At 39.2% G+C, this 15,070-nt stretch overlaps 1 protein-coding gene across 1 annotated transcript in view; it reads right to left on the reverse strand.

Annotated features, from left to right (window-relative positions):
• CTNND2 (catenin delta 2) overlaps window positions 1-15,070 on the reverse strand; it is a 935,284-nt gene that overhangs the window by 841,903 nt on the left and 78,311 nt on the right. The gene's annotated exons all lie outside the window — the stretch shown is intronic.

The raw sequence follows: 15,070 nt of genomic DNA on the forward strand, positions 1-15,070 counted from the left end.
TAAACTGCTCTAAAGCACTGTCATCTAGTTGATGCTATTTTCCACAGGGGCACAGGTTAACAGTTCTGCTCCTGCTATCCGTGTAAACTATCCGTGGATGACTAAGTAAATGGATGGCAGGTGGTTTGAACCAGATTCCTCATATTTAGAGCGGGAAGCTACACATAAACAAGGGTAAGAGGCTAGAACGATCCATGTGGTGAGGGAATCGAGTTGCAGACATCACATGGACTCATGGATAGCTTCATACAGATACATACTGTTACACACAGAAACAATTACTGATGGGTGAATACACTCACTGTGTATTTGTTGCTCAGTCAGCTGAGAGGGCCTAAAACAAGGACACCCCGGTAGCAATGAGCACGCCTACCACTCGCGGTTTTTAACACCATTCTCCAATAAAAGGAGCCAGGGCTCCTTGGAGACATGGATGATTCTAGGACTGCAATGGAGAAAATAAAGATGAGTTTGGGGCATCTTATGGTGTCAGAAAGTAAGGAAGTGCTAGTAAAAAAAGATAGGAGTATGTCAAAGAGACGCAGGAACGCCTCTGATCAAAGCTGGAACAATTTGAGCAAGAAAATAAAGTAATATGGGATTATAACTGAAAGTATAAAATAAATATCCACATGTCCATACTAATAAAGGATTGAATAAATAAATAAATAGAGAATAAAGGCCAAATCTTTCATTCAAAAGAATTCCAAATAATTCATATAGATACACCAGCTTCAAAAAGGGTAGAACATAGCTCCCCCTTCCTTGAGTGTGGGCTGCACAATGACTGCAAAGGAGAAAAGGGTTACTTTACATGAGAGAAATCTGATAGACACTACCTCAGCCAGGTGATCAGGTTAACATCACCAATGGAAAATCACATTCACACGTACACTAAGGCTGGTCCACACATGAGAAAACCATCAAATTCCAGTAGGAGTCACCCTACAGTGTACCTGGCCAGTACTATTCAAAACTGTCAACATCAACAAAAACAAGAGAAAACTGAGAAATACCCACAGGCAAGAGTTATCTAAGCGGTATCCTGGATGGGATCCTGGAATTGAAGAAGGGCAGTAGGTAAAACCTAACGAAATCTGAAATAAAGTACAGACTTCAGTTATTAACGATGTATCAACAGTGACTCTTTAGTTATAATAAATATGCCATATTAATATAAGAAATGCATAACGGGAAACCAGTTGTCGGACATACAAGAACTCTCTGTATTATCTTAATCAACTTTTCTGTAGAAATAAAACTGTTCTAAAATGTTTTAAAATGTATTTCAAAAAAAGTATTACACTTTAACAATTTAAAGTGAATAAAAGCAACAGGAACTGATAACCAGAGTCCACATTATACACTGAATACAGAAGAGATACCTAAAGGAATTTTAAAGGATCAAAGATATCTTAATATCTAATTCGTATCGCATAGGGTAGAACATATTCAAAATTTGGTTGACAATCTTTTATCACTCCTGTTTATTCATTTCCAGGGTTCATTTCCAGAATCTGCCATCTACTAGTGTCTTAAGTAAGTTCTTAACACTCTGGACTTTGGTTACCTTACCTCTAACAGGGAAACTGTAAAAGCACTTACTTCATAGGGTGCTGGGGAAATAAAAAGAATTAATATATATAAACCACTTAAAAGGATACCTATCATAACAAAAAATACTAGTTAGCATTATGATGATGTTTATTATCATGAAGAAATTATCATTACAAATGATCAGCAATTACTCTAAAATTCCATTTTATTGTTATCTGTGGGGCAGGCATGGAATTGCTAGGACAGACACCACACTGCTAGTAGCAACTGCCTTTGAGTGGATGGATCACCGGTGATTTTATTTTAATTTTTGCTCTTCTGTATTTCTCAAATTGCTAATGAATCTGTATTAACTTGTAATAAAAATATTTAAAATTCTGAATCAATTTGATATATTAAGTCAATGCTTATATCATCTCTTTTTAAATGTTATATTATGAAAATAATATATTCACATACTTGCATGTTAGATAGTTCAGGAGGATTTATATTGAAAAGCAACTCTTTCCTTTCCCACCTCGTTCTGCATTCATTTCCTCATTTAGTGCTGGCGACACTAACATTTTTCTATTTGTGCTTCTCCTACTGGTCACTTCCACACCTATAAATTATATCTCATGAATGCTTGTTATATCTAATTAGACATTGTCTTTTGACTTCCTACTTTAATATAGGAGAATTTAGCTCATTTAAACCATCCCTACTCTTGTCTGCTTCCCAATTTTTGTACTTAGAACTTTAAGTTCCTGTATTGGTTAGGTTTTTAAATTTAAATAATATTCATAAGCCTCTATTTCTTTTGCCACCAATGTTCCCCAGTATTACTTCAGCAATTATGGTACCAAGGTCACCAAGGCCAGAGAAATGAGAGTATATAACATACAGTTCAGAGCTGTGATCTACATGGTAGAATTTATTGGAAATCCAAGAAAACACAGACTTAATCTCGAACATTACTTTAGAATTTTCACGCTGTCACTGCTATAGATTTGTGTGTGCAAAGCCAACCGTAACACATTGCACATTTCCCCTTGGTACTTTGTCTGTAATTTACATGTACTGAGACCCATGAATGGAGACATCCCAGTTTTGTCCGCATGTTCCACAGGCTTACTTAACCAAAAGGAAATGCATGCCATGGGTTTTCTATCAAATATATATTAAAACAGCCATTATTATTAGAACCGCTAAGCCGACACATTAACTGGTATCATTCATGATTCTAAATTATGTGCTGTTTCTACAGTGGTTCTCACCCTTATTTTTCACTTTGATGCAAAGCAAAAACAGGAAATATTCCACCAGTAATACTGGTTCCTTACAACAGAAATTCTCATCAGATGTAGGCTGCCAGGACATATCAGAATTTGGATGGACAGCATGAGCACTGTAGTTTGAAAATAAATCCCACTTCCCTGTCCAAAGAGGTTCTAGAAGCCTGTGGCCACCTCCCTCCTTCTCCCCTACTCCACCAAACCACAATAAACATCATAGATTTGAAATATAATGTGCAGACTTACAGTCACTGGAGCATAACTAAAGACACTTCATCCACTTATGGCCAAATGTTTAATCAACACCCACCACCTGGCAGGCCACATGCTCAGAACTGAGAAGCCCTCCCCCCATAACATAGAAACAACCACACTCAGAGCTTGTGGCCTAGAGCAGGGTACAGAGATATAAACAGGCAATAACGATGCAGCTCAGCAAGTACTAAGATCAATCACTACTTAACCCAAACCTAACCTCCACTGGGAATTCTTTAATTTAGAATCAGATCCTCTCAGGGCTTTTCTGTACCTCTGGGCTTTCGAGCAGTTTCATGCCAACTTTTTGTGGTGCTTTTTATAGCTGTCAGAAGCTGATTTCTGTTACAACTAGATGGCTTATATTTTAATATCTTTCCCTTCTAGTTCACCACCTTGGATTCACCGGCATCCAGTTATTTCATCTATGACAGGCACTGAGGCTAAGGAAATAGAAATCAGTCATTCAGTGCAGAATTAGCAATAGAGACCAACATGTCTGTATCTTCCTAGATGCAGCAACTCTTCTCTATCCTGATCATGACCCCATCAATTTTTCAGTAAAAAAAAAAAAAATTATTAACCTTCATCTTTTACAGGCTCCTCAGCTGGTTATCTGGATCCTTGGAATCACATGTGTTCCCATGTTCAAATTCTTTTGGACTGAGAAAGCTGCATCCATCATTTTTAGTTAACACCCCCAGCAGGGTCCGGGACAGTACTCATCAACAAACATGTTGACATTTCTGAGACAAAAATATGAGTACTCACGATAAGTGGGATAAACAATGATTATGTATAACTGTGCATCTGTCCAGGTTGACGTTGCCCCAATGGCGTTTCCATGAACACGTGAAAGAGCTCTTAGTTTTCCAAGCCTTCTGCATCTCCAAATCGTGGGTAAGGCATCAAATACTTGCACTGGCCACACTATCTGGTCCCTGAACAATCAAACGCACATCAAATCTGATACTGAGATTTCGTCTTTAAAGTGATTTTATCCTCCTTTAGTTATTTATTCCAATCCATCAGAACATGTCTTAAAAACATTTCAGCAAAACAGATTTGTACTGAAATACAAAGCGTATTTTCATCTCAATATTCATGTGACCACAAGCTCAGTGGTTATAAATAAGTTTCATTATATGTATTATTATAAAAGATTTTGGAAGTGGAAACGAGAGTACTGACAACTACCAATAAGACATCCAAGGAGATACTAATGAAATTAACTTGAGCCACTTAGGTCCAAGTCCAATAAGAAGGGAAGGCTGCCAGAATTATCAACAACGAAGCTGCTGGGGGCTACTTTAATCTGTGGGTGAAATGGAAGTGGAGGCTTCCCAGAATTTACCTCCCTGGGAATGGTGCTGGTTGAGCATCGAGCTAAATTCTAAATGTACGTGCAAAACATGAAAACATAAACATTTCTGCAGTGAGGACGGGGGATCTGGATGTTTTCATCATCGGGTTTTCAACTATGGCAACCTTATTGTAAGCCTCTCAGCACGAATGAATTCTAAATGGGCTACCCATTATTCTAGTATTCCACGGAATTACACCACTCAAAGTGATGTAAAGCCATGCATAACATAATAGAACACAAAAGATGAATTTTGAGAGGTATCAAGCTTCAAATTCAAAAAGTATATGCGTGTCACAGTAAGTTGGCAGGACTCTAACTTAGTCATCTTTTCTTAGACTATATACTGGGAAGCTTATTTCAAAAATCAGGGAACATGCACACAATTTCATTACCCAACTCTGAATTTACTCACCTCCGTGGGATACCTTTTTTATTTTATTTTATTTTATTTTATTTTATTTATGGCTGTGTTGGGTCTTCGTTTCTGTGCGAGGGCTTTCTCTAGTTGCAGCAAGTGGGGGCCACTCTTCATCGCGGTGTGCGGGCCTCTCACTATCGTGGCCTCTCTTGTCGCGGAGCACAGGCTCCAGACGCGCAGGCTCAGTAATTGTGGCTCACGGGCCTAGTTGCTCTGCGGCACGTGGGATCTTCCCAGACCAGGGCTCGAACCCGTGTCCCCTGCATTGGCAGGCAGATTCTCAACCACTGCACCACCAGGGAAGCCCCATGGGATACCTTTAAAGCATGAATGTAGCAAATGGTAAAGAAAGAGTGAGCCTTAGAAGAAATTCATCCGTTGTGGCACACAAAGGAATAACTCAGTGAGAGCAAACTCCCAGGTCTCCAAAATCAGGTGATACTTCCTCATCATCACCAAATACTGATTTATCACTAGGTGTACACAGAGACAAGGTAAAGCTCTTGTTTTACACCAAGATAAAGGAATGGGTCACAGCTCATAGAAGGCTCACAATTTAGCTGAGGAGAACCAGAAAAACAATTGTGAACAACAATCAATGGTATCTTTTGTCAAATGCATGGTGCAATCAGTAATAATTAAATGGTGCAAAGTATGAGGGAAGTCGCTGGTACCCTATCATGAAAAGTTTCTCTTTCAGGAGGGAGGACTTGGACCAGTTCTCAATGGAAGAGTAGAACGTAAGAAACACTATCAGCTATAAATGCAGGCATCAATGATCCAGTAAATGTACCAAAGAAAATGTCAGTCTCTGAAGCAAAAGCATGGAACCTGACAGTTCTCCATGTTTCAAATACTGAAAAAACCATATGCCCAGAAAAACTTGGCATCCTAAATATAAGAACTAAATTTAAGGCCACATGCACCCAAGTTGAACTTCATATTCTTGAATCTATGAAATATTTCCATATAATATGCTGTTTTTTATACAAAAATCCATATCTGGTATACAGCACAGTAATTTTAAAGGGTGTTACGTACATTTCCTGAGCATTTGCTGAAGTTGCCATCTGAGCTATCGTGTTAATTGGAGTTAAATTGCTAAGATTATGACATAAGCTTAAAAAGCAATTAACAATAACCATGACACTGATGATGAAAAAGAAGAAAGGCCTTCATTAAGGACGGTTGTAGAGTTTGGGATGATAATCATAATTTTTTAAAGGGTTTACTACAGCAAATTAATTTTTTAGCTTAATTTTGAAAAGCAATCTGATAAATTATAAGAAATGTCAAACCACTGCCTGAAGCAATGTTTTGAAAATTAAACGTGCATTGCATTAAATTTTTGCATGTGGATTAGTACTTTTAACAAATGTTGATTTCTAAATTAAAAATGAGCATATTTTCCACTCACTGTAAAATGTAAGTTGCAATTACATCAACTGTGTTGTGTTAGAAAAACCATTAATGTAAAAAACAACTTTGTTTCTAATGCTAATTATAAGGCATGATTGTAATTTAAAGAGCAACCAAATTACCTGGGTGTGTTTGTGGGTGTATGTGTGTATACACGTATGCTATTGATTAAAATGAAAAACAATGAACCTCTTAAATCAGCTAATTAAATACTGTCATATCATTTTAAATGTGAGCTTAAAATCCTAGGGTAAATTAATCAATACTTGGAGTCAGTAGGTAAGGACCTATTTTTAAAGAAAGACATAGTTTGTGACATACAATGGTGAAAACGGTTCGTATATTGGTATCCATAATACTACCCTTTATATGGATCAGATACGTTCATTATACTTTAAGCCTTAAGAAATCATCTTAAAAATGAAAATTTTGTATTCAAAAAACATTATTAGAAATATATGAGGATTTTACATTCAGCCAACAAATACTTATTGGATTTCCTAGGAAGCAGGCACTCTCAGGTTCTGTAAGAGATACTGAGGAAATTGAGCCTAAGAGTTGACTGCATCACTTGTACAAACCTTCTCACATATCTTGCAGCTGAGCTAAAATCTGACCTTGGTATTCCAATTCCAATCGCCACATGCTCTCCCCAGCCCAACACTGCTGCTTAATTGACAGCTGGGTAGAGAGCGTAAACTACAGAGAAGGTGGTTAAATACTGCCTTGGGAACTGAAAACACCGACTCCAGCTCAGTTTAATGGGTCGGTAAAACTGCTGATAGGATTTGGCCGATAATGCCATCTTAACTGCCCTGACTGAGTGCACATATGTAACACAATTGACTGATCCTAGATTAGATTTTTGTAAAAGACTGTAAGGAACTAAGATGATGTATTAACAAAAATAAATAGAGTAGGCTTTCAGAAGTTCCCTTTGGATAAGCCAACATGTAAGGTGGCAAAAGTTCCCATTTAAAAGCTAGATCTACCCAATTTCAACAGAGTCCAATTGATGCCCTATATATATGCCCTATATTATGCATTGATAAAAAGTGACTTAAGCTTCTGATCTATTTTCATTTTGACATTTAAAGATAAAGGGGAGAGGGACCTTCCAGATGGCAGAGGAGTAAGACGCGGAGATCACCTTCCTCCCCACAAATACATCAAAAATACATCTACACGTGGAACAACTCCTACAGAACACCTACTGAACGCTGGCAGAAGACCTCAGACTTCCCAAAAGACAAGAAACTCCCCAGGTACCTGGGTAGGGCAAAAAAAAAAAAAGGAAAAAACAGAGACAAAAGAATAGGGATGGGACTTGCACCTCGGGGAGGGAGCTGTGAAGGAGGAAAAGTTTCCACACACTAGGAAGCCCCTTCACTGGCGGAGACAGGGTGGCAGGGGAGAGGTGGCAGGGGCTCCTTCAGAGAGCCACAGAGAAGAGCACAGCAACAGGGGTGCAGAGGGCAAAGCGGAGAGATTCCCACACGGAGGATCAGTGCCGACCAGCACTCCCCAGCCCGAGAAGCTTGTCTGCTCACCTGCCGGGGCAGATGGGGTCTGGGAGCTGAGGCTCGGCCTTCAGAGGTCAGATCCCAGGGAGAGGACTGGACTTGGCTGCGTGAACATAGCCTGAAGGGGGCTAGTGCACCATGGCTAGGTGGGAGGGAGTCCGGGAAAAAGTCTGGACCTGCCTAAGAGTCAAGAGACCACTCTTTCGGGGTGTGCAAAGAGAGGGGAATCAGAGCACAGCCTAAACGAGCTCCAGAGATGGGTTCGACCCATGGCTATCAGCGTGGACCCCAGAGATTGGCATGAGATGCTAAGGCTGCTGCTGCAGCCACCAAGAAGCCTGTGTGCAAACGCAGGTCACTATCCACACGTCCCCTCCCGGGAGGCTGTGCAGCCCGCCACTGCCAGGGTTCCATGATCCAGGGACAACTTCCCGGGAGAACACACGGCATGCCTCAGGCTGGTACAATGTCACAACAGCTTCTGCTGCCACAGGCTCACCCTGCATTCCATACCCCTCCCTCCCCCAGCCTGAGTGAGCCAGAGCCCCTGAATCAGCCACTCCTTTAGCCCCATCCTGTCTGGGCGGTAACAGAAGCCTGAGGGTGACCTATAGGCAAAGGCAGGTTCAAATCCAAAGCTGAACCCTGGGAGCTGTGCAAACAAAGAAGAGAAAGGGAAATCTCTCCCAGCAGCCTCAGGAGCAGCGGATTAAATCTCCACAGTCAACTTGATGTACCTGCATCTGTGGAATACCTGAATAGACAAGGAATTGTCCCAAAACTGAGGTAGTGGACTTTGGGAGTAACTGTAGACTTGGGGTTTCCTGTCAGCGACTGACTTGTTTCTGATTTTTATGTTTATCTTAGTATAGTTCTTAGTGCTTGTTAACATTGGGGGATTTGTTTATTAGTTTGGTTGCTCCCTTCCTTTTTTTTTGTTACTTTTTTATTTTAATACTATTTAATTTTTTTTATTTTAATTATTTTATTTTATTTTTTATTTTTTTCTCTTTTTTCCTCCCTATCCTTCTAAGCCGTGCGTCTGACAGGGTCTTGGTGCCCTGGCCTGGTGTCAGTCCCGAGCCTCTGAGGAGGGAGAGCCCAGTTCAGGACACTGGACCAGCAGAGACCTCCTGGCCCCATGTGGTATCAGTCGGCGAGAGCTCTCCTAGGGATCTCTGTCTCAATGCTAAGAGCCAGCTCCACGCAATGGCCAGCAAGCTCCAGTGCTAGATGCCCCATGCCAAACAAGTACCAAGACAGGAATACAAACCCACCTGTTAGCAGACAGGCTGCCTAAAATCATAGTAAGTTCACAGACACCCTAAAACATACCACCGGACACAGCCCTGCCCAGTAGAAAGACAAGATCCAGCCCCACCTACCAGAACACAGGCACCAGTCCCCTCCACCAGGAAGCCTACACAATCCACTGAACCAACCTCACCCACTGGGGGCAGACACCAAAAACAAGGGGAACTATGAACTTGTAGCCTGTCAAAAGGAGACCCCAAACAAAGTAAGTTAAGCAAAATGAGAAGACAGAAAAACACACAGCAGATGAAGGAGCAAGGTAAAAACCTACCAGACCAAACAAATGAAGAGGAAATAGGCAGTCGAGCAGAAAAACAATTCAGAGTAATGATAGTAAAGATGATCAAAAATCGTGGAAATAGAATGGAGAAAATACAAAAAATGATTAACAAGGACCTAGAAGAACTAAAGAGCAAACGAACAATGATGAACAACATAATAAATGAAATTAAAAATTCTCTAGAAGAAATCAATAGCAGAATAAATGAGGCAGAAGAACGGATAAGGGACCTGGAAGATAAAATCGTGGAAATAACTACTGCAGAGCAGAATAAAGAAAAAAGAATGAAAAGAATTGAGGACAGTCTCAGAGACCTCTGGTACAACATTAAATGTACCAACATTCGAATTATAGGGGTCCCAGAAGAAGAAGAGAAAAAGAAAGGGTCCGAGAAAATATTTGAAGAGATTATACTTGAAAACTTCCCTAACATGAGAAAGGAAATAGCCAATCAAGTCCAGGAAGCACAGAGAGTCCCAAACAGGATAAATCCAAGGAGAAACACGCCAAGACACATATTAATCTAACTATCAGAAGTTAAATGCAAAGAAAAAATATTAAAAGTAGCAAGGGAAAAGCAACAAATAACATACAAGGGAATCCCCATAAGGTTTACAACTGATCTTTCAGCAGAAACTCTGCAAACCAGAAGGGAGTCACAGGACATATTTAAAGTGATGAAAGGGAAAAACCTACAACCAAGATTACTTTACCCAGCAAGGATCTCATTCACATTCGATGGAGAAATTAAAAGCTTTACAGACAAGTAAAAGTTAGGAGAATTCAGCACCCCCAAAACAGTTTTACATCAAATGCTGAAAGAACTTCTCTAGGCAGGAGACACAAGACAAGGAATAGACCTACAATAACAAACCCCCAAAAATTAAGGAAATGGTAATAGGAACATATATATCAATAATTACCTTAAATGTAAATGGATTGAATGCTCCAAACACAGACTGGTTAAATGGATACAAAAACAAGACCCATATATATTCTGTCTACAAGAGACCCACTTCAGATCTAGGGACACATACAGACTGAAAGTGAGGAGATGGAAAGACATATTCCATGCAAATGGAAATCAAAAGAAAGCTGGAGTAGCAATTCTCATATGAACAAAATAGACTTTAAAATAAAGACTATTACAAGAGACAAAGAAGGACATGACATAATGATCAAGCGATCAATCCAAGAAGAAGATATAATGATTGTAAATATTTATGCACCGAACATAGGAGCACCTTAATACATAAGGCAAATGCTAACAGCCATATAAAGGGAAATCGACAGTAACACAATAATAGTAGGGGACTTTAACACCCCACTTTCACCCATGGACAGGTCATCCAAAATGAAAATAAATAAGGAAACACAAGCTTTAAATGACACATTCAACAAGATGGACGTAACTGATATTTATAGATTCTATTCAAAAACATCAGAATACACTTTCTTCTCAAGTGCTCGTGGGATATTCTCCAGGATAGACCATATCTTGGGTCACAAATCAAGCCTTGGTAAATTTAAGAATATTCAAATCATATCAAGTATCTTTTCTGACCACAACGCTATGAGACTAGACATCAATCACAGGGAAAAAAAAAAAAACTTTAAAAAATACAAACACACAGAGGCTAAAAAATATACTACTAAATAACCAAAAGATCACTGAAGAAATCAAAGAGGAAACCAAAAATACCTAGAAAAAAATGACAATGAAAACACAACAACCCAAAATCTATGTGATGCAGCAAAACTAGTTCTAAGAGGGAAGTTTATACCAATACAATCTTACCTCAAGAAACAAGAAAAATCTCAAACAAACAACCTAACCTTACACCTAAAGCAATTAGAGAAAGAAGAACAAAAAAACCCAAAGTTACCAGAAGGAAAGAAATTATAAAGATCAGATCAGAAATAAATGAAAAAGGAATGAAGAAAACAAGAGCAAAGATAAATAAACTAAAAGCTGATTCTTTAAGAAGATAAACAAAACTGATAAACCATTAGCCAGACTCATCAAGAAAAAAAGGGAGAAGACTCAAAGCAACAGAATTAGAAATGAAAAAGCAGAAGGAAGAGCTGACACTGCAGAAATATAAAGGATCATGAGAGATTACTACAAGCAACTATATGCCAATAAAACAGACAACCTGGAAGAAATGGACAAATTCTTACAAAAGCACAACCTTCTGAGACTGAACCAGGAAGAAATAGAAAATATAAACAGACCAATCACAAGCACTGAAATTGAAACTGTGATTAAAAATCTTCCAAAAAACAAAAGCCCAGGACCAGATGCCTTCATGGGCAAATTCTATCAAACATTTAGAGAAGAGCTAAGACCTATCTTTCTCAAACTCTTCCAAAATATAGCAGAGGGAGGAATGCTTCCAAACTCATTCTATGACGCTACCATCACCCTGATACCAAAACCAGACAAAGATGTAACAAAAAAAGAAAACTACGCACCTATATCACTGATGAATATAGATACAAAAATCCTCAACAAAATACTAGCAAATAGAATCCAACAGCACATTAAAAGGATCATACACTATGATGAAGCAGGGTTTACCCCAGGGATGCAGGATTCTTCAATATACTGAAATCAATCAATGTGGTACACCATATTAACAAATTGAAGGATAAAAACCATATGATCACCTCAACAGATGCAGAAAAAACTTTTGACAAAAGCAACACCCATTTATGATAAAACCCCCCAGAAAGTAGGCATAGAGGGAACTTACCTCAACATAATAAAGACCATATATGACAAACCCACAGCCAACATCGTGCTCAATGGTGAAAAACTGAAACCATTTCCTCTAAAATCAGGAGCAAGACAAGGTTGACACTCTCACCATTACTATTCAACATATTTTTGGAAGTTTTAGCCACAGCAATCAGAGAAGAAAAAGAAATTAAAGGAATCCAAATTGGAAAAGAAGTAAAACTATCACTGTTTGCAGATGACATGATACTGTACATAGAGAATCATAAAGATGTCACCAGAAAACTGCTAGAGCTAATCAATGAATTTGGTAAAGTAGTAGGATACAAAATTAATGCAAAGAAATCTCCTGCATTCCTATACACTAATGATGAAAACTCTGAGCAAGAAATTAAGAAAACACTCCCATTTATCACTGCAACAAAAAGAATAAAATACCTAGGAATAAACCTACCTAAGGATACAAAAGACCTGTATGCAGAAAACTATAAGACACTGATGAAAGAAATTTAAAATGATACAAACAGATGGAGAGATATACCATGTTCTTGGATCGGAAGAATCAACATTGTGAAAATGACTATACATTGTGAAAATGATTATACTACCAAAAGCAATACACAGATTCAATGCAATCCCTATCAAACTACCAATGGCATTTTTCACAGAATTAGAATAAAAAATTTCACAATTTGTATGGAAACACAAAAGACCCCAAATAGTCAAATCAATCTTGAGAAAGAAAAATGGAGTTGGAGGAATCCGGCTCCCTGACTTCAGACTATACTACAAAGCTACAGTAATCAAGACAATATGATACTGGCACAAAAAGAGAAATACAAATCAATGGAACAGGAGAGAAAGCCCAGAGATAAAACCATGCACATATGGTCACCTTATCTTTGATAAAGAAGGCAAGAATATACAATGGAGAAAAGACAGCGTCTTCAATAATTGGTGCAGGGAAAACTGGACAGCTACATGGAAAAGAATGAAATTAGAACACTTCCTAACACCATACACAAAGATAAACTCAAAATGGATTAAAGACCTTAATGTAAGTCCAGACACTTTAAAACTCCTAGAGGAAAACATAGGCAGAACACTCTATGACATAAATCACAGCAGGATCCTTTTTGACCCACCTCCTAGAGAAATGGAAATAAAAACAAAAATAAACAAATGGGACCTAATGAAACTTCAAATCTTTTGCACAGCAAAGGAAACCATAAAAAAGACGAAAAGACAACCCTCAGGATGGGAGAAAATATTTGCCAATGAATCACTGGACAAAGGATTAATCTACAAAACATACAAGCAGCTCAATATCAAAAAAAGCAGAAACCCAATCCAAAAGTGGGCAGAAAATCTAAATAGTCATTTCTCCAAAGAAGATATACAGATTCCCAACAAACACATGAAAGGATGCTCAACATCACTAATCATTAGAGAAATGCAAATGAAAACCACAATGAGGTACACCACACCAGTAAGAATGGCCATCATCAGAAAGTCTACTAACAATAAATGCTGGAGGGGGTGTGGAGAAAAGGGAACCCTCTTACACTGTTGGTGGGAATCTAAAATGATAAAGCCACTATGGAGAACAGTATGGAGGTTCTTTAAAATACTAAAAATAGAACTACCCTATGACCCAGCAATTCCACTACTGGGCATATACCCTGAGAAAACCATAATTCAAAAAAAGTCATGTACCGCAATGTTCATTGCAGCAGTATTTACAATCGCCAGGACATGGAAGCAACCCAGGTGTCCATCGACAGGTGAATGGATAAAGAAGATGTGGCACATATATACAATGGAATATTACTCAACCATAAAAAGAAACGAAATTAAGTTGTTTATATTGAGCTGGATGGACCCAGAGTCTGTCATACAGAGTGAAGTAAGTCAGAAAGAGAAAAACAGATACCATATGCTAACACATATATATGGAATCTCAAAAAAAAAAAAAAAAGGTTCTGATGAACCTAGGGGCAGGACAGGAATAAAGACGCAGATGTAGAGAATGGACTTGAGGAAACCGGGAGGGGGAAGGGTAAGCTGGGATGAAGTGAGAGAGTGGCATGGACATATATACACTACCAAATGTAAAATAGATAGCTAGTGGGAGGCAGCTGCATAGCACAGGGAGATCAGCTCCGTGCTTTGTGACCACCTAGAGGGTGGGATAGGGAGGGTGGGAGGGAGACGCAAGAGGGAGGAGATATGGGGATATATGTATACGTACAGCTGGTTCACTTTGGTATACAGCAGAAACTAACACAACATTGTAAAGCAATTATACTCCAATAAAGATGTTTAAAAAAATTAAACAGTCAAAAAAAAAAAAAGACAAAGGGGAACAACTAGTCAAGATTTCTCCACTTCAATACTGGGAGGATCTGATTAGTAAAATCACATGATACTGAGTTCCACTGTCACTCTGTGAGTTAAAACTTGGTAGCCAGCCTCTTTTTAGACCCCGGATCTTCAGGTAAGCTGTGTGTTGCAGACTGAATGTCTGTACTCCACTCCCTTCCCCTCGCCCCAAATTCACATGTTGAAGCCCCAGCCCCGGTGTGGTTCTATTTGGAGGAGAAAGTAATTAAGGTTAAATGAGGTCATAAGAATGGGACCCTGACTAGACAGGATTAGTGTCCTTTTAGAAGTGAAACCAGAGCTTGTGTGCTCCCTCCTCCTGCCCTCCTCGCCTGTCCCCCCTTCCCCTCCCCTACCCCTTCCTCTCCCCTCCCCTGCCCCTCCCCCTCTCCATCTCCCTCCAGGCTGGGAAGAGTCTCCTCACCAGAAAGCGAATTGGCCAAAACCTTGATCTTGGACTTCTTACCTCCACAACTGTGACTACATACATCTCTGTTCTTTAGGCTACCCAGTCTCTGGCATTTTGCTATGGCAGCTCGAGC

This window comes from Stenella coeruleoalba (genome assembly GCF_951394435.1).
Source record: "Stenella coeruleoalba genome assembly, chromosome: 3".
Taxonomy (NCBI): Eukaryota; Metazoa; Chordata; class Mammalia; order Artiodactyla; family Delphinidae; genus Stenella; species Stenella coeruleoalba.